Source organism: Protopterus annectens, chromosome 7.part0 (assembly GCF_019279795.1).
Source record: "Protopterus annectens isolate FY-2018-M chromosome 7.part0, PAN1.0, whole genome shotgun sequence".
Lineage (NCBI taxonomy): Eukaryota > Metazoa > Chordata > Ceratodontiformes > Protopteridae > Protopterus > Protopterus annectens.
In genome coordinates, this window is record NC_056739.1 from 997,079,969 (window position 1) to 997,102,400 (window position 22,432).

Sequence of the window (22,432 nt, forward strand, 5' to 3'; positions counted from 1 at the left end):
ATATATATATATAAATATAATATATATATATATATATATATATATATATATATATATATATATATATATATATATATATATATAATATATATATATATATATATATATATATATATGTATATATAAATTTAGCTATGGGTAGATATACATACATACCTTTACATGTTTAGCTAAATATCCTGTAATGTAGACTTGTATTCCTGGATACTGTGTTTTGTGTGCATGACGGCTGACCTTGTGTGCCATGTATGCGTTGCGGTACCTACAACTACATCCGTTAGTGTAATCTAAGTTACACGTGAAATTTATTGTTAGTACCAGGGAAACATTCGTCCCATGCGGGACAACCCAATCATTGGGTATTCAACTGTCACCTACACCCAGAGATACAAAGGTATCCATGGCTATGTGCATGGACTACAGCATGTGCCAGACCTAGGATACTTGGTTCGGGACAACATACAGGATGGGTCCCGGGGAGGGATTGTAGGAAGGGCAATGTGTGGTGGTGTGGTAGCTACAGGTCGGTAACCAGGGTAGGGATGGTGGCTGCATGTGTGCAGTGGGTGGTGGGAAGCAGAACTGTGGGTAATGAATGTATGGGTTAGGGATGGTCTTGCTTGGATGGACCTGTACTGCTCGGTCCACCTAATGGGTGGGGGAGAGGGGGATGTAATGTCAACATGTGAAACATTACAGGGGGCTAATCTAAATCCCTATTTCAATGACACATGTACAATGCAATGAGCTTGGCAGTGTATTGCAAGGCGGACGTGTTTGGCTGGGTGGGGGGTATGCAAATTCGTAAATGATGTATATTGTTTGGGGCCTCTCAGGCCCATTCACTGTGCATGTGGACATATATGTGTCTGTTAATCTACCATTGCTATCTACAGATGTCTGGCCGTATATACCTCTGTGGGTATATATATCTTCTGACATATTTCTAAGTATGTCCGTATATACCTACGGAGACATATATCTGCGTACATATATGTGACTTCCTGTGTATATGTGGACATATAGATGTTGACATATATATGTGTAGTTGTCGGCATTTGCATGTAAATTTGTTCATATAGATGTATATATATATATATATATATATATATATATATATATATATATATATATATATATATATATATATATATATATATATATATATATATATATATATATATATATATATATATATATATATATGTATATATATATATATATATATATATATATATATTTTTTTTTAATTTATTTTTTATTTATTTAGTGCAGATTTCAACTTATCTCTGGTGTGGTGTCTTGAGTCAATCAGGGTATTAACTGTAACCACTCCCACTGCCTTCTCTTTTCCCCCACCCCCCTCTTTCCTCAAACAGGTTAAACTGCTACAATTCAGTACAGGCATCATTTTCAAATCTAGGTGCTTAGGATTTCCCTCTCTCTTCCCCCCTTTACCTGGGGGAATGTACATACAGATGATATTAATGCATTAATTTTCAAATCTAGGTGCTTAGGATTTCCCTCTCTCTTCCCCCCTTGGCTGACCTGGTGTAACTTTGTCTGAACTCTACAGTTCTCTACAAATCGGTGTCTACAGGACTGCAATCAGTTGTCTTCAACATTTAAACAGACTGAACTTTACAGTTCCCTACAAATCGGTGTCTACAGGACTGCAATCAGTTGTTTTCAACATTTAACCACTATATATATATATATATATATATATATATATATATATATATATATATATATATATATATTTGTATATATATATATATATATATATATATATATATATATATATATATATATGGATATTTCTGATATATAAATATATGTATATATATATATATATATATATATATATATATATATATATATGTGACTACATCTATAGATATGTTGTATCTATTTAGATAGTAATATAGTTCTCACACAAGTCCATCTAGCTGTAGGTATACATTCTCTGTGCTGTTGCATGACTGGACTGGATGATATGTTTCTGACAACATCTACTTCATTTGTATCTATCATTACTTAGAGGTAAATCACTTTGGCTATGGTGTGTAGGATCCTGGGTTTGAGCCTTGCAGAGGCATTTTATTTTGTTGCTGGGCAGAACACAGGCCATTGGATACAGAGTGATTAAGGCACTTTAAAGCAGTTGTAAGTGGGTTTGCGCAGGTTTGCACGGAGCTAAGCACTGCTAACTTCCAGTTACAGTTTCTTATACTCTGTTAGCTTCTAAATTGCTTAACCTGTGTAGGCATAGCTTACCCCTGCGCAAACAGGCTGCAACCCGCTTACTGCTGCTTAAAAGTGCCTTCTCCCGCTTACCCCCGCACTAATTTATTTAAAAGAAAAGAAAAAAGGGTTGCTAGGAAAGTGGTGAAAATGGGGCACAAAAAGGCAAAGACGGTAGGCAAGATAGCTAGGGATGTGCAGGAAGGGTGTAGGGAAGGTCCATAGCTGCCCATTTCTTCTACAGCAACAGCTGTGCATATGCAATGAATGTGGAGGTACATTTGAACACTCCAACTCCTGAGAGAGGGGTGGGGACAACAGTAATATGTTGTGATGCCAATTAGACCAGAGTACGTGTTCAGTCGACATGTGTGCAAAATGGACAGCTATGTATGGGGCATGATGTTTTTTGGGAACAGAGTTTTTTTTTTTAAGGTGAGAGTGGGATGTTGGGGAAGGAGAGTAGGTATGCATGGGGAGGATAAGTTGGGTAGGATGACAGACAAGACAGACATGACAGCATACAGGGGCAGTATATGACACATATGGGGGGAAACACCTTGGATGAGGAGCTCATGAGCCCCCAAATGGAAACAGTGGGACTGAGGTCCCCACTCATGGGCAGTCACCACTGCACCTTCATGGCCCCAAAGCTGGCTGTGCTGGGGGCTGTGTAGGAGGGGCAGGCTCACCCTCTAATTGCACCTCTTGGCCCTCAAGCTGGCATAGCCAGTCTCGAAACTCCATATTGAGCTCCCTACGCACCATGGCCTGGACCTGATGAGGGGTGACATGTTCCTCTCCACGCCCGCAACCGGGGGGGGTGAGCCCCACCCCCTGTGGCAGTTCCACCCAAAGGTGGTGCAGGGCCAATGGAGGAGGAGGTCCCAGGCTGGGCCCCAGACGTGCTAGTGCCTGGTGCCATGGCCAGCTGAGTTGGGACAGGTGGGTCCGATGGGACACGGCCTTCCCATATGAGCTATGTTGTAGCAGGTTAATGGAATAACTTGTTTGAGAAAAAAGTCAATCCTTTACTCACCTTGGAATTGGCAACGGATGTGAATTCAACTGAATCAGGTACTGTTAATCTATTCTCTGAGTTTAATCCTCTCTATAAAGAACTTGAAAACAACTTGTATAGACAATTTCGGTTAGTATGGCAGCGACACCTAGAAGCATGTTTGCATTTCAAAATAGTCCCGAGAGGGATGAGAGTTCTCTGCATGCCTTCTTATGGCAACAGCCATCCGGAACTACTCAAAAGTTGGCAAAAGCTGAATTTAGACCTCAGCTTTAATTATATTAAACTACTCATAGACTATTTTCTCCCTATAGAAAATGCTTTAATGGAGAAAAATGATAATCTATACAGAGACATGGTAAAAAGATTTAAAGGGGAAACATTTACTAACAGGCTTGATAACTTGATCAATCAAGTAGATGCCTATGGAGAAAGACTGCAGTTAATTAAACTACAGAAATTGCAAAGAGACCACAGAGACTTTATGAATGGTCAGGTCTTTGTATGGTCGAGGCATAATCAAGACAATATACCGCTCAGAACTGAAATGGTAGTTACAGATACATCCAGGGACATCTCCAACAGCAACACTAATATTTCCCCTTTAATTACTGCAGCTACACGGAATGACATCATGGCAGCATCGACCGGAAGTCTTAGACATGCCTCTCCTGAGTTAAACAACACTCCACCACCTAACCAAATGGCTATGCAGCAACATGTGGAATTGGGAGCAAAGCCTAAAATGCAGCAAACAAACATCGAATCTTTTTTACCTTTACCAGTACGCCCAAGAAGGGATTCAAGAGGAAGATCGGAGAGCCAAGTAAGAGGCAAAAGGAAGCTATCGGGGGAACCGCAGAACAAAAGAGGTCGACAAAGGGATTGAACAGTTTGGTTTTCAACTTGTCCGACCTACCGTTGACCGACAGGGATTATCATTTATTGAACAAAGGTTTAAGCTACATATCGGCACAAGTCAGTAATATCTCTGATATACTAACTGATTTAAGAGCTTTTGCTCGTAAAATAGCATTGAAATTGTTGTTTAAAAAGGACTTAACTAATAACATGAATTCTAATACTCAGTCTGAATTTGAATGTTTTAAAAGGAAAAGTACTTATACACCTGCACTCCATCCATGCATAGATTCTTTTATTAAAATATGTGAAAACGATTTATACAAACACTATATGCTATATAACAAGGGTTTACTTTCTTTATTTCATAATTTGACAAGAGATGAATGGATATCATTGAATGCTTTATCAAGTAATCCGAAAATTACCATTAGACCAGCGGATAAGGGTGGGGGGCTGGTTCTGTTAAATACCAGGGAGTACTTTAAATATATGGAGTTCCTTTTAATGGATCACAATACATATAAATTGATAGATGAGAAAACTGTTCAAAGGTTGATTTTTCAGGTACATCAAGATCTCTATGAACTTTTGTTATGTAAATAAATCAGTTATGATTTTTATTTATTCCTATTGATTGAACATCCGACTTTACCCTACTTGAAAGGTCTCCCAAAAATGCATAAGGGAGTAACACCACCTCCCCTTCGTCCCATTGTTGTGGGGCACAATTGGGTTACAGAAAATGCCTCTATTTTCATAGAAAAGAAGTTAAAACCATTGGTTTCTGTTATTCCCACTATCCTAAGAGACTCATACCAACTAATAGATAATATCAGAAGTTTGAATTTTGTTGTATCAGAGGCACATCTTTTAGTTACTCTAGATGTAAAGAGTCTGTTTACTGCAATTCCTAATTCTTATGGAATGGATGCTGTCAGGTCTTTACTGAGTAAGAGCCGAAAGTATTCCAGTAATGAACAATCTTTACTTAATACTTTATTAGAAATAGTATTAACAAACAATGTTATGACATTTAATGAGCTTTTCTATATACAACAGTGGGGGGTGGCTATGGGCACCCCCTGCGCCAACACATATGCCAACCTTGTTGTATATAGCTGGGAAACCACATGCTTATTTCCACATCCCAACTATAAAAAGGTACTTCTATATTATAGATTTGTAGATGATATACTTTTGCTATGGGATGGAACTTTACATGAACTACAAAGTTTTATATCTGACCTAGAGAAAACAACAGACTTTTTAAGATTTTCAATTGAACATTCAACCTCTGACATTAACTTTCTTGATCTCAAAATCCAAAAGGATGGACAAGGGGGACTTAAAACATCGTTATACAGGAAAAAATGTTGGAAAAATACGTTACTGCAATATGACAGCATGCATCCAAGATTCATTTTTAAAAACATAGTTAAGGGACAATATACTAGGATAGATGGGATTATGTCAAGGAATAGATGAAAGAAATATTGAATTCAATAAATTAGAACAACTTTTCCTAGATAGAGGATATAATTCGGATATGGTAGTTAAGATAAAAGACTTATTTATGCAGGAAAGTACTTCCCATAGAAATTATGGCTCCTCTAATTCTTTTGGTTTTTCTAAATCTGTGAATTTTTCTAATGGATACAATAGTAACCCCTCACAAATGGATTCATGTTATGTTAGATGTGTAATCAACTATACCAGTGACAATAAATATTTAACTGACATCATCACAAAAAATTGGTCTATTTTAGTTACTAACGATGAAATCAAACAACTGATAGGTGGAAGACCCACTTTCACATATAAAAACTCAAAGAATCTAAAAAGGATATTATGTAATGAAAAAAGACCTACTAATTTAACATTTAGAAATCTAAATTTAAGTAACAACATTAATATTGGTACTCATCCCTGTGGAAAGTGTAGCTCTTGTCAATGGATTTCGAAAGAGAAAAGTTTTTTTCACCCTGAACTATTGTTTAATTTTGAATTCAGATGTATAGCAAACTGTGAAGACAGCAATGTTATCTATCTGGCAACTTGTGAGTCATGTCCTGCATTTTATGTAGGCATGACCACAAGACGATTTAAAGATAGAATACAAGAACATATATATGCCATCAAGAAAATTGACCACAGGAATGCTTTATCTAAACACATTGCAGAATTTCCTGAACATAAGTTTTTATTCAGGGTCCTACAAAAGAGAGAACCAAACATTAGGAAGGGTGATAACTTTAATGACCTAGAAAACCTAGAGCTAGATTGGATATTCAGATTTAGGGCACAAAATTACCCAGGACTGAATACCTATGTGAGCATTAGACCATTTCTAAAGAAACGTAAATATTAATATGTCCTTTATTTTGGGACTTTATACTTAGATATGGTGTTTAGGGTTACATACATTCTTGGATATATATATATATTTTTTCATATATATTTTTCATATATTTTTTATTAATTTATTTATATATTTACACAATGGTTAGTATGCTTGATTTGTTTTTCACAACATTTCTAATAAGATTCTAGAAACATATATTTTATTAGGTCATACTAAATAGTTACTTACGTATAAATATCCAATATATTGAATGTCTGTCCTTATGTGTTTTTTAACACACTATCAATGTTGTATAAAAGCCTTGAATGATGATGGTAGGATATGTACATATGCATTAAAATTGTTGTACGTCTTCCATCATAAATGGATTTGGTATTCAGGTATATGAAATCTATTGTTGGTAATGTTTATAAATATAAATTTCCTGATTTTGGGGTACTGATAATATACATATCATTTTATTTTATACATAATGAAACACTTTTATAAGTATTTGCTTAACATAGTCCATATCAGATGAAATTATATCTATATTTTACATTATATTTTGTATATCAGAATATACTTATATACATTTTTAATAGTAAGCCCTATGCTTTGATATATTGTATTTTGAACCATGTATCTAATGCTGTTTATCCAAATAACTTTGCCATTAGAGCTTTAATGCTGATATTAGTTTAATATTTTTACAAGTTTCATAGTCTCAGATGTTTACAGCCCTTATATATATCAGCACAAAAGTATTTTGTTAGACTTGGAAGATTGTTTTGTGCTGCGCCTTGTATAGTTTTCATACTATTTCATTGTTTAGAGTTGAGGTTATTCAACTAGTTTTAAAAGAAAAAAAATTTTAAGCTGTACCTAAAGGGTTAACTAACTAAATAATTAACTAACAACTGAATTTAATTGGGTAATTGCATCTAATTAATCACTGTTTTTTATATATAATGAGTGATTTTTATTATGTTTATTGAATCTGAAGAAGCGTGCCTTTGTGGATGCACGCAAAAGCGCTTATTCTCTTGTTTCAATAAAGAATTGATTTTACATGGTGGTTGGCTTCCAGTTTCTACTACATTATGGTGTGTAGGATCCTGGGTTTGAGCCTTGCAGAGGCAGTTTATTTTGTTGCTGGGCAGAACACAGGCCATTGGATACAGAGTGATTAAGGCATTTTAAAGCAGTTGTAAGTGGGTTTGCGCAGGTTTACACGGAGCTAAGCACTGCTAACTTCCAGTTACAGTTTCTTATACTCTGTTAGCTTCTAAATTGCTTAACCTGTGTAGGCATAGCTTACCCCTGCGCAAACAGGCTGCAACCCGCTTACTGCTGCTTAAAAGTGCCTTCTCCCGCTTACCCCCGCACTAATTTATTTAAAAGAAAAGAAAAAAGGGTTGCTAGGAAAGTGGTGAAAATGGGGCACAAAAAGGCAAAGACGGTAGGCAAGATAGCTAGGGATGTGCAGGAAGGGTGTAGGGAAGGTCCATAGATGCCCATTTCTTCTACAGCAACAGCTGTGCATATGCAATGAATGTGGAGGTACATTTGAACACTCCAACTCCTGAGAGAGGGGTGGGGACAACAGTAATATGTTGTGATGCCAATTAGACCAGAGTACGTGTCCAGTCGACATGTGTGCAAAATGGATAGCTATGTATGGGGCATGATTTTTTTTTTGGGAACAGATTTTTTTTTTTTTTTTTTAAGGTGAGAGTGGGATGTTGGGGAAGGAGAGTAGGTATGCATGGGGAGGATAAGTTGGGTAGGATGACAGACAAGACAGACATGACAGCATACAGGGGCAGTATATGACACATATGGGGGGAAACACCTTGGATGAGGAGCTCATGAGCCCCCAAATGGAAACAGTGGGACTGAGGTCCCCACTCATGGGCAGTCACCACTGCACCTTCATGGCCCCAAAGCTGGCTGTGCTGGGGGCTGTGTAGGAGGGGCAGGCTCACCCTCTAATTGCACCTCTTGGCCCTCAAGCTGGCATAGCCAGTCTCGAAACTCCATATTGAGCTCCCTACGCACCATGGCCTGGACCTGATGAGGGGTGACATGTTCCTCTCCACGCCCGCAACCGGGGGGGGTGAGCCCCACCCCCTGTGGCAGTTCCACCCAAAGGTGGTGCAGGGCCAATGGAGGAGGAGGTCCCAGGCTGGGCCCCAGACGTGCTAGTGCCTGGTGCCATGGCCAGCTGAGTTGGGACAGGTGGGTCCGATGGGACACGGCCTTCCCATATGAGCTATGTTGTAGCAGGTTAATGGAATAACTTGTTTGAGAAAAAAGTCAATCCTTTATTCACCTTGGAATTGGCAACGGATGTGAATTCAACTGAATCAGGTACTGTTAATCTATTCTCTGAGTTTAATCCTCTCTATAAAGAACTTGAAAACAACTTGTATAGACAATTTCGGTTAGTATGGCAGCAACGACACCTAGAAGCATGTTTGCATTTCAAAATAGTCCCGAGAGGGATGAGAGTTCTCTGCATGCCTTCTTATGGCAACAGCCATCCGGAACTACTCAAAAGTTGGCAAAAGCTGAATTTAGACCTCAGCTTTAATTATATTAAACTACTCATAGACTATTTTCTCCCTATAGAAAATGCTTTAACGGAGAAAAAATGATAATCTATACAGAGACATGGTAAAAAGATTTAAAGGGGAAACATTTACTAACAGGCTTGATAACTTGATCAATCAAGTAGATGCCTATGGAGAAAGACTGCAGTTAATTAAACTACGGAAATTGCAAAGAGACCACAGAGACTTTATGAATGGTCAGGTCTTTGTATGGTCGAGGCATAATCAAGACAATATACCGCTCAGAACTGAAATGGTAGTTACAGATACATCCAGGGACATCTCCAACAGCAACACTAATATTTCCCCTTTAATTACTGCAGCTACGGAATGACATCATGGCAGCATCGACCGGAAGTCTTAGATATGCCTCTCCTGAGTTAAACAACACTCCACCACCTAACCAAATGGCTATGCAGCAACATGTGGAATTGGGAGCAAAACCTAAAATGCAGCAAACAAACATCGAATCTTTTTTACCTTTACCGGTACGCCCAAGAAGGGATTCAAGAGGAAGATCGGAGAGCCAAGTAAGAGGCAAAAGGAAGCTATCGGGGGAACCGCAGAACAAAAGAGGTCGACAAAGGGATTGAACAGTTTGGTTTTCAACTTGTCCGACCTACCATTGACCGACACGGATTATCATTTATTGAACAAAGGTTTAAGCTACATACCGGCACAAGTCAGTAATATCTCTGATATACTAACTGATTTAAGAGCTTTTGCTCGTAAAATAGCCTTGAAATTGTTGTTTAAAAAGGACTTAACTAATAACATGAATTCTAATACTCAGTCTGAATTTGAATGTTTTAAAAGGAAAAGTACTTATACACCTGCACTCCATCCATGCATAGATTCTTTTATTAAAATATGTGAAAACGATTTATACAAACACTATATGCTATATAACAAGGGTTTACTTTCTTTATTTCATAATTTGACAAGAGATGAATGGATATCATTGAATGCTTTATCAAGTAATCCGAAAATTACCATTAGACCAGCGGATAAGGGTGGGGGGCTGGTTCTGTTAAACACCAGGGATTACTTTAAATATATGGAGCTCCTTTTAATGGATCACAATACATATAAATTGATAGATGAGAAAACTGTTCAAAGGTTGATTTTTCAGGTACATCAAGATCTCTATGAACTTTTGTTATGTAGATAAATCAGTTATAATTTTTATTTATTCCTATTGATTGAACATCCGACTTTACCCTCCTTGAAAGGTCTCCCAAAAATGCATAAGGGAGTAACACCACCTCCCCTTCGTCCCATTGTTGTGGGGCACAATTGGGTTACAGAAAATGCCTCTATTTTCATAGAAAAGAAGTTAAAACCATTGGTTTCTGTTATTCCCACTATCCTAAGAGAGTCATACCAACTAATAGATAATATCAGAAGTTTGAATTTTGTTGTATCAGAGGCACATCTTTTAGTTACACTAGATGTAAAGAGTCTGTTTACTGCAATTCCTAATTCTTATGGAATGGATGCTGTCAGGTCTTTACTGAGTAAGAGCCGAAAGTATTCCAGTAATGAACAATCTTTACATAATACTTTATTAGAAAAAGTTTTAACAAACAATGTTATGACATTTAATGAGCTTTTCTATATACAACAGTGGGGGGTGGCTATGGGCAACCCCCTGCGCCAACACATATGCCAACCTTGCTGTATATAGCTGGGAAACCACATGCTTATTTCCACATCCCAACTATAAAAAGGTACTTCTATATTATAGATTTGTAGATGATATACTTTTGCTATGGGATGGAACTTTACATGAACTACAAAGTTTTATATCTGACCTAGAGAAAACAACAGACTTTTTAAGATTTTCAATTGAACATTCAACCTCTGACATTAACTTTCTTGATCTCAAAATCCAAAAGGATGGACAAGGGGGACTTAAAACATCGTTATACAGGAAAAAATGTTGAAAAAATACGTTACTGCAATATGACAGCATGCATCCAAGATTCATTTTTAAAAACATAGTTAAGGGACAATATACTAGGATAGATAGATTATGTCAAGGAATAGATGAAAGAAATATTGAATTCAATAAATTAGAACAACTTTTCCTAGATAGAGGATATAATTCGGATATGGTAGTTAAGATAAAAGACTTATTTATGCAGGAAAGTACTTCCCATAGAAATTATGGCTCCTCTAATTCTTTTGGTTTTTCTAAATCTTTGAATTTTTCTAATGGATACAATAGTAACCCCTCACAAATGGATTCATGTTATGTTAGATGTGTAATCAACTATACCAGTGACAATAAATATTTAACTGACATCATCACAAAAAATTGGTCTATTTTAGTTACTAACGATGAAATCAAACAACTGATAGGTGGAAGACCCACTTTCACATATAAAAACTCAAAGAATCTAAAAAGGATATTATGTAATGAAAAAAGACCTACTAATTTAACATTTAGAAATCTAAATTTAAGTAACAACATTAATATTGGTACTCATCCCTGTGGAAAGTGTAGCTCTTGTCAATGGATTTCGAAAGAGAAAAGTTTTTTTCACCCTGAACTATTGTTTAATTTTGAATTCAGATGTATAGCAAACTGTGAAGACATCAATGTTATCTATCTGGCAACTTGTGAGTCATGTCCTGCATTTTATGTAGGCATGACCACAAGATGATTTAAAGATAGAATACAAGAACATATATATGCCATCAAGAAAATTGACCACAGGAATGCTTTATCTAAACACATTGCAGAATTTCCTGAACATAAGTTTTTATTCAGGGTCCTACAAAAGAGAGAACCAAACATTAGGAAGGGTGATAACTTTAATGACCTAGAAAACCTAGAGCTAGATTGGATATTCAGATTTAGGGCACAAAATTACCCAGGACTGAATACCTATGTCAGCATTAGACCATTTCTAAAGAAACGTAAATATTAATATGTCCTTTATTTTGGGACTTTATACTTAGATATGGTGTTTAGGGTTACATACATTCTTGGATATATATATATATTTTTTCATATATATTTTTCATATATTTTTTATTAATTTATTTATATATTTACACAATGGTTAGTATGCTTGATTTGTTTTTCACAACATTTCTAATAAGATTCTAGAAACATATTTTATTAGGTCATACTAAATAGTTACTTACGTATAAATATCCAATATATTGAATGTCTGTCCTTATGTGTTTTTTAACACACTATCAATGTTGTATAAAAGCCTTGAATGATGATGGTAGGATATGTACATATGCATTAAAATTGTTGTACGTCTTCCATCATAAATGGATTTGGTATTCAGGTATATGAAATCTATTGTTGGTAATGTTTATAAATATACATTTCCTGATTTTGGGGTACTGATAATATACATATCATTGTATTTTATATATAATGAAACACTTTTATAAGTATTTGCTTAACATAGTCCATATCAGATGAAATTATATCTATGTTTTACATTATATTTTGTATATCAGAATATACTTATATACATTTTTAATAGTAAGCCCTATGCTTTGATATATTGTATTTTGAACCATGTATCTAATGCTGTTTATCCAAATAACCTTGCCATTAGAGCTTTAATGCTGATATTAGTTTAATATTTTTACAAGTTTCATAGTCTCAGATGTTTACAGCCCTTATATATATCAGCACAAAAGTATTTTGTTAGACTTGGAAGATTGTTTTGTGCTGCGCCTTGTATAGTTTTCATACTATTTCATTGTTTAGAGTTGAGGTTATTCAACTAGTTTTAAAAGAAAAAAATTTTTAAGCTGTACCTAAAGGGTTAACTAACTAAATAATTAACTAACAACTGAATTTAATTGGGTAATTGCATCTAATTAATCACTGTTTTTTATATATAATGAGTGATTTTTATTATGTTTATTGAATCTGAAGAAGCGTGCCTTTGTGGATGCACGCAAAAGCGCTTATTCTCTTGTTTCAATAAATAATTGATTTTACATGGTGGTTGGCTTCCAGTTTCTACTACATTATGGTGTGTAGGATCCTGGGTTTGAGCCTTGCAGAGGCAGTTTATTTTGTTGCTGGGCAGAAGACAGGCCATTGGATACAGAGTGATTAAGGCATTTTAAAGCAGTTGTAAGTGGGTTTGCGCAGGTCTGCACGGAGCTAAGCACTGCTAACTTCCAGTTACAGTTTCTTATACTCTGTTAGCTTCTAAATTGCTTAACCTGTGTAGGCATAGCTTACCCCTGCGCATACAGGCTGCAACCCGCTTACTGCTGCTTAAAAGTGCCTTCTCCCGCTTACCCCTGCACTAATTTATTTAAAAGAAAAGAAAAAAGGGTTGCTAGGAAAGTGGTGAAAATGGGGCACAAAAAGGCAAAGACGGTAGGCAAGATAGCTAGGGATGTGCAGGAAGGGTGTAGGGAAGGTCCATAGCTGCCCATTTCTTCTACAGCAACAGCTGTGCATATGCAATGAATGTGGAGGTACATTTGAACACTCCAACTCCTGAGAGAGGGGTGGGGACAACAGTAATATGTTGTGATGCCAATTAGACCAGAGTACGTGTCCAGTCGACATGTGTGCAAAATGGACAGCTATGTATGGGGCATGATTTTTTTTGGGAACAGATTTTTTTTTTTTTTTTTTAAGGTGAGAGTGGGATATTGGGGAAGGAGAGTAGGTATGCATGGGGAGGATAAGTTGGGTAGGATGACAGACAAGACAGACATGACAGCATACAGGGGCAGTATATGACACATATGGGGGGAAACACCTTGGATGAGGAGCTCATGAGCCCCCAAATGGAAACAGTGGGACTGAGGTCCCCACTCATGGGCAGTCACCACTGCACCTTCATGGCCCCAAAGCTGGCTGTGCTGGGGGCTGTGTAGGAGGGGCAGGCTCACCCTCTAATTGCACCTCTTGGCCCTCAAGCTGGCATAGCCAGTCTCGAAACTCCATATTGAGCTCCCTACGCACCATGGCCTGGACCTGATGAGGGGTGACATGTTCCTCTCCACGCCCGCAACCGGGGGGGGGTGAGCCCCACCCCCTGTGGCAGTTCCACCCAAAGGTGGTGCAGGGCCAATGGAGGAGGAGGTCCCAGGCTGGGCCCCAGATGTGCTAGTGCCTGGTGCCATGGTCAGCTGAGTTGGGACAGGTGGGTCCGATGGGACACGGCCTTCCCATATGAGCTATGTTGTAGCAGGTTAATGGAATAACTTGTTTGAGAAAAAAGTCAATCCTTTACTCACCTTGGAATTGGCAACGGATGTGAATTCAACTGAATCAGGTACTGTTAATCTATTCTCTGAGTTTAATCCTCTCTATAAAGAACTTGAAAACAACTTGTATAGACAATTTCGGTTAGTATGGCAGCGACGACACCTAGAAGCATGTTTGCATTTCAAAATAGTCCCGAGAGGGATGAGAGTTCTCTGCATGCCTTCTTATGGCAACAGCCATCCGGAACTACTCAAAAGTTGGCAAAAGCTGAATTTAGACCTCAGCTTTAATTATATTAAACTACTCATAGACTATTTTCTCCCTATAGAAAATGCTTTAACGGAGAAAAATGATAATCTATACAGAGACATGGTAAAAAGATTTAAAGGGGAAACATTTACTAACAGGCTTGATAACTTGATCAATCAAGTAGATGCCTATGGAGAAAGACTGCAGTTAATTAAACTACGGAAATTGCAAAGAGACCACAGAGACTTTATGAATGGTCAGGTCTTTGTATGGTCGAGGCATAATCAAGACAATATACCGCTCAGAACTGAAATGGTAGTTACAGATACATCCAGGGACATCTCCAACAGCAACACTAATATTTCCCCTTTAATTACTGCAGCTACACGGAATGACATCATGGCAGCATCGACCGGAAGTCTTAGACATGCCTCTCCTGAGTTAAACAACACTCCACCACCTAACCAAATGGCTATGCAGCAAAATGTGGAATTGGGAGCAAAACCTAAAATGCAGCAAACAAACATCGAATCTTTTTTACCTTTACCGGTACGCCCAAGAAGGGATTCAAGAGGAAGATCGGAGAGCCAAGTAAGAGGCAAAAGGAAGCTATCGGGGGAACCGCAGAACAAAAGAGGTCGACAAAGGGATTGAACAGTTTGGTTTTCAACTTGTCCGACCTACCGTTGACCGACACGGATTATCATTTATTGAACAAAGGTTTAAGCTACATACCGGCACAAGTCAGTAATATCTCTGATATACTAACTGATTTAAGAGCTTTTGCTCGTAAAATAGCCTTGAAATTGTTGTTTAAAAAGGACTTAACTAATAACATGAATTCTAATACTCAGTCTGAATTTGAATGTTTTAAAAGGAAAAGTACTTATACACCTGCACTCCATCCATGCATAGATTCTTTTATTAAAATATGTGAAAACGATTTATACAAACACTATATGCTATATAACAAGGGTTTACTTTCTTTATTTCATAATTTGACAAGAGATGAATGGATATCATTGAATGCTTTATCAAGTAATCCGAAAATTACCATTAGACCAGCGGATAAGGGTGGGGGGCTGGTTCTGTTAAACACCAGGGATTACTTTAAATATATGGATCTCCTTTTAATGGATCACAATACATATAAATTGATAGATGAGAAAACTGTTCAAAGGTTGATTTTTCAGGTACATCAAGATCTCTATGAACTTTTGTTATGTAGATAAATCAGTTATGATTTTTATTTATTCCTATTGATTGAACATCCGACTTTACCCTACTTGAAAGGTCTCCCAAAAATGCATAAGGGAGTAACACCACCTCCCCTTCGTCCCATTGTTGTGGGGCACAATTGGGTTACAGAAAATGCCTCTATTTTCATAGAAAAGAAGTTAAAACCATTGGTTTCTGTTATTCCCACTATCCTAAGAGACTCATATCAACTAATAGATAATATCAGAAGTTTGAATTTTGTTGTATCAGAGGCACATCTTTTAGTTACACTAGATGTAAAGAGTCTGTTTACTGCAATTCCTAATTCTTATGGAATGGATGCTGTCAGGTCTTTACTGAGTAAGAGCCGAAAGTATTCCAGTAATGAACAATCTTTACTTAATACTTTATTAGAAATAGTATTAACAAACAATGTTATGACATTTAATGAGCTTTTCTATATACAACAGTGGGGGGTGGCTATGGGCACCCCCTGCGCCAACACATATGCCAACCTTGTTGTATATAGCTGGGAAACCACATGCTTATTTCCACATCCCAACTATAAAAAGGTACTTCTATATTATAGATTTGTAGATGATATACTTTTGCTATGGGATGGAACTTTACATGAACTACAAAGTTTTATATCTGACCTAGAGAAAACAACAGACTTTTTAAGATTTTCAATTGAACATTCAACCTCTGACATTAACTTTCTTGATCTCAAAATCCAAAAGGATGGACAAGGGGGACTTAAAACATCGTTATACAGGAAAGAATGTTGGAAAAATACGTTACTGCAATATGACAGCATGCATCCAAGATTCATTTTTAAAAACATAGTTAAGGGACAATATACTAGGATAGATAGATTATGTCAAGGAATAGATGAAAGAAATATTGAATTCAATAAATTAGAACAACTTTTCCTAGATAGAGGATATAATTCGGATATGGTAGTTAAGATAAAAGACTTATTTATGCAGGAAAGTACTTCCCATAGAAATTATGGCTCCTCTAATTCTTTTGGTTTTTCTAAATCTGTGAATTTTTCTAATGGATACAATAGTAACCCCTCACAAATGGATTCATGTTATGTTAGATGTGTAATCAACTATACCAGTGACAATAAATATTTAACTGACATCATCACAAAAATTGGTCTATTTTAGTTACTAACGATGAAATCAAACAACTGATAGGTGGAAGACCCACTTTCACATATAAAAACTCAAAGAATCTAAAAAGGATATTATGTAATGAAAAAAGACCTACTAATTTAACATTTAGAAATCTAAATTTAAGTAACAACATTAATATTGGTACTCATCCCTGTGGAAAGTGTAGCTCTTGTCAATGGATTTCGAAAGAGAAAAGTTTTTTTCACCCTGAACTATTGTTTAATTTTGAATTCAGATGTATAGCAAACTGTGAAGACAGCAATGTTATCTATCTGGCAACTTGTGAGTCATGTCCTGCATTTTATGTAGGCATGACCACAAGACGATTTAAAGATAGAATACAAGAACATATATATGCCATCAAGAAAATTGACCACAGGAATGCTTTACCTAAACACATTGCAGAATTTCCTGAACATAAGTTTTTATTCAGGGTCCTACAAAAGAGAGAACCAAACATTAGGAAGGGTGATAACTTTAATGACCTAGAAAACCTAGAGCTAGATTGGATATTCAGATTTAGGGCACAAAATTACCCAGGACTGAATACCTATGTGAGCATTAGACCATTTCTAAAGAAACGTAAATATTAATATGTCCTTTATTTTGGGACTTTATACTTAGATATGGTGTTTAGGGTTACATACATTCTTGGATATATATATATTTTTTTTCATATATATTTTTTCATATATTTTTTATTAATTTATTTATATATTTACACAATGGTTAGTATGCTTGATTTGTTTTTCACAACATTTCTAATAAGATTCTAGAAACATATATTTTATTAGGTCATACTAAATAGTTACTTACGTATAAATATCCAATATATTGAATGTCTGTCCTTATGTGTTTTTTAACACACTATCAATGTTGTATAAAAGCCTTGAATGATGATGGTAGGATATGTACATATGCATTAAAATTGTTGTATGTCTTCCATCATAAATGGATTTGGTATTCAGGTATATGAAATCTATTTTTGGTAATGTTTATAAATATAAATTTCCTGATTTTGGGGTACTGATAATATACATATCATTGTATTTTATATATAATGAAACACTTTTATAAGTATTTGCTTAACATAGTCCATATCAGATGAAATTATATCTATGTTTTACATTATATTTTGTATATCAGAATATACTTATATACATTTTTAATAGTAAGCCCTATGCTTTGATATATTGTATTCTGAACCATGTATCTAATGCTGTTTATCCAAATAACCTTGCCATTAGAGCTTTAATGCTGATATTAGTTTAATATTTTTACAAGTTTCATAGTCTCAGATGTTTACAGCCCTTATATATATCAGCACAAAAGTATTTTGTTAGACTTGGAAGATTGTTTTGTGCTGCGCCTTGTATAGTTTTCATACTATTTCATTGTTTAGAGTTGAGGTTATTCAACTAGTTTTAAAAGAAAAAAATTTTTAAGCTGTACCTAAAGGGTTAACTAACTAAATAATTAACTAACAACTGAATTTAATTGGGTAATTGCATCTAATTAATCACTGTTTTTTATATATAATGAGTGATTTTTATTATGTTTATTGAATCTGAAGAAGCGTGCCTTTGTGGATGCACGCAAAAGTGCTTATTCTCTTGTTTCAATAAAGAATTGATTTTACATGGTGTTTGGCTTCCAGTTTCTACTACATTATGGTGTGTAGGATCCTGGGTTTGAGCCTTGCAGAGGCAGTTTATTTTGTTGCTGGGCAGAACACAGGCCATTGGATACAGAGTGATTAAGGCATTTTAAAGCAGTTGTAAGTGGGTTTGCGCAGGTTTGCACGGAGCTAAGCACTGCTAACTTCCAGTTACAGTTTCTTATACTCTGTTAGCTTCTAAATTGCTTAACCTGTGTAGGCATAGCTTACCCCTGCGCAAACAGGCTGCAACCCGCTTACTGCTGCTTAAAAGTGCCTTCTCCCGCTTACCCCCGCACTAATTTATTTAAAAGAAAAGAAAAAAGGGTTGCTAGGAAAGTGGTGAAAATGGGGCACAAAAAGGCAAAGACGGTAGGCAAGATAGCTAGGGATGTGCAGGAAGGGTGTAGGGGAGGTCCATAGCTGCCCATTTCTTCTACAGCAACAGCTGTGCATATGCAATGAATGTGGAGGTACATTTGAACACTCCAACTCCTGAGAGAGGGGTGGGGACAACAGTAATATGTTGTGATGCCAATTAGACCAGAGTACGTGTCCAGTCGACATGTGTGCAAAATGGACAGCTATGTATGGGGCATGATGTTTTTTGGGAACAGATTTTTTTTTTTTTTTTTAAGGTGAGAGTGGGATGTTGGGGAAGGAGAGTAGGTATGCATGGGGAGGATAAGTTGGGTAGGATGACAGACAAGACAGACATGACAGCATACAGGGGCAGTATATGACACATATGGGGGGAAACACCTTGGATGAGGAGCTCATGAGCCCCCAAATGGAAACAGTGGGACTGAGGTCCCCACTCATGGGCAGTCACCACTGCACCTTCATGGCCCCAAAGCTGGCTGTGCTGGGGGCTGTGTAGGAGGGGCAGGCTCACCCTCTAATTGCACCTCTTGGCCCTCAAGCTGGCATAGCCAGTCTCGAAACTCCATATTGAGCTCCCTACTCACCATGGCCTGGACCTGATGAGGGGTGACATGTTCCTCTCCACGCCTGCAACCAGGGGGGGGGAGCCCCACCCCCTGTGGCAGTTCCACCCAAAGGTGGTGCAGGGCCAATGGAGGAGGAGGTCCCAGGCTGGGCCCCAGACATGCTAGTGCCTGGTGCCATGGCCAGCTGAGTTGGGACAGGTGGGTCCGATGGGACACGGCCTTCCCATATGAGCTATGTTGTAGCAGGTTTATGACAGATATGGGTTAGTAATAGTCAACAGCATTTGGGATTAGTTATAACAACATGCATAGGTATTCCCATTAACCCAAAACACCAGATTTAAAACAGTTGCAGATCAAGCAGAACACATGCATAATATGTAACAACAGTGGCCATTTGGCCATTACAATAGCATGCAGGTTTCATTGATGGCAACAGGCCACCAATATCGGTGTATTTTAACATGGCACATGCAGAGAAACAATGTGAATATTTATAAACCATTAGGATATATGTCCCAACATAAGTGCGGAGTGTACACATACCGATTGAGGTGCGTCAATCGGTTAATTTTGCACATATGGTAGGCGTAAGAGAGAGAGTTCAATTAACAACTAATATATCCTTGTAGTTTTCACAACATTCTTAGTCACTGCAGTGATCTGTCCCTTACATGTATTATTACACCACCCAATGGCCTTATATTGTACACTGCTATGTTTATAGATTATTATATACGTGACCTGTATCTTACATACAGGCATGACAAGATGCAGGTGTTAATGCAACATATGTTGAGAATTGCTCTCATACACTTTGGGTGAGGTGTTAGAATGACAGGTTTGTTTTTATATACATTCTCTGAGTATGTACACATCTGACTATCAGTTATATGTCATTAACAGCTGCCTACATTTCTTGGGTCATCACACTGATTTTTCAGGAGAACAGGGTACCAGGCTGGTGATGTGGGCCATTTATCTGGACATGCTGGACAGATTGGAACAGTTGTGGGGTTTGAATATGCATACAACTTTCTATATGAACATTCTAGCAAATTCTGTACAGTTGGGTGTAATTATGCATACAGCTTTCTATCTGAACATTGTAACAAAATCTGTACAGTTGTGGGGTATGATTATGCATACAACTTATTAGCACTCACAGGATTCAAACCCCTGCTGTGTGTAACAAACAAATTACAGTTAACAACACAGTAGACTGTGCTATCAGGGAATTGATGTGAAGCTTTCTACTGTTTTCTATGTAATTCTCCCTCACTTGTACAATATGACTGACCTCTTGGCACTTCCAACATTGTTATACAGAACTTCATACACATTTTATCTGCATACCACAGTGTGGCTAACACTGCTTAATACAACAGTACTATTTATAGTATGCAACAATTCAACAACATATGAAAGAAGAGTGAACAGAAGCACTCCAGGGGTTATACCTTTATTCACAGAATATTACACATTTATTTCTCCTGGTACAACACTTTCTAAGCCTCTTATATTTATTTGTTATGACAGTACATGCTGAATAATTACTAACCTGCCTCGCGATGCAGCCTTTGCAACCTAGCATCATGGGCTTGCTGGTTCGTAGCCCACTCATCTGCAGCTGTCAGAGGAATACAGTGAAATTTATCCATACCTATCCATAGTATACACAAGCTAGGCAATTATTAACTACTTATTTGAATGAGTACTTACTCAGTACTGGGGCATTAGGCATCCACTGTTCCAGTACATCCCCCCTCCACCGCTTCAGGTCAGCATGGTGGTGCCTGACCTGCTCACCACTCCGGGGGATACCTTTGGCACTGGTGAGGTCATGGGCAAGACTGTCCAAGGCCTCCATTTTATACTGTGAGCCCTGGTACTTGCCCTGCAGTAGTCTCTGATCATGGTGTTTTACTAGGAGTCATACCATAAATTTTGACTCCTGGATGCCCCAGCCCTGCACTCTAAATCGAGTGCCTTCACTCACACCAGCCATTCTGCCTACAGTAGGAAGCTACAACCAGTTATGGGAATTATTCCCATCTGTGGGGTTTAAATACAGCCAGTTTCCCGCACTTTCCCGTGATTGGCCGGTTTTGAAAAGGCTAAGCTATGGGCACACCTGCTTACCTAAGGTTGGCACTGCTTAAAGAGGTATACCACTAGGCAGATTGAATTGGCTCCTCTACACATTGGTTACACTTACTAAGTTGAGTTGTGCTGCGATTAGCATTGCTTAATAGTTAATTAGCACTATATTTGCCTTTTGGCAGTGATTTATTCTTCATTACAGGTTATATATGTGTCTGGTATCCATGATTCATTTGTACATACACTGTATGGGGACCTGGGGACTTCTACACTTTATTACAATAACACCTCAAATCTATGCTTACTGCAGTACTCCAGTTCACATATTTATGTTCTGTGGTAGGTTATACAACATTACACTGTACATAGATTCAGTTCACATGTTTGGTTTGATTTTCCTGTGGTGCGGATTAGTTTGCTGATACCTCATTTATATATATTGCTATGATGGCTTAGTGGTTAACTGCTGTGACTGTGGTGTACAGGGTCCTGGGTTTGAGCCTTGCAGAAGCTGTTTATTTTGTTGCTGGGCAGAACATGGGCCATTGGGTACAGAGTGATCAAGGCACTTTAAAGCGGTTGTAAGCAGGTGTGCACAGGTTTGCGTGGAGCTAAGCAATGTTAACCTCCAGTTACAGTTTCTTACACTCAGTTAGCTTCTACTTTGCTTAATCTGTGTAGGCAATGCTTACCCCCATGCAAATGAACTTAAACACGCTTACTTTATATATATGCTTACTACTGCTGATTTCTGCTTAAACCTGCTTACTA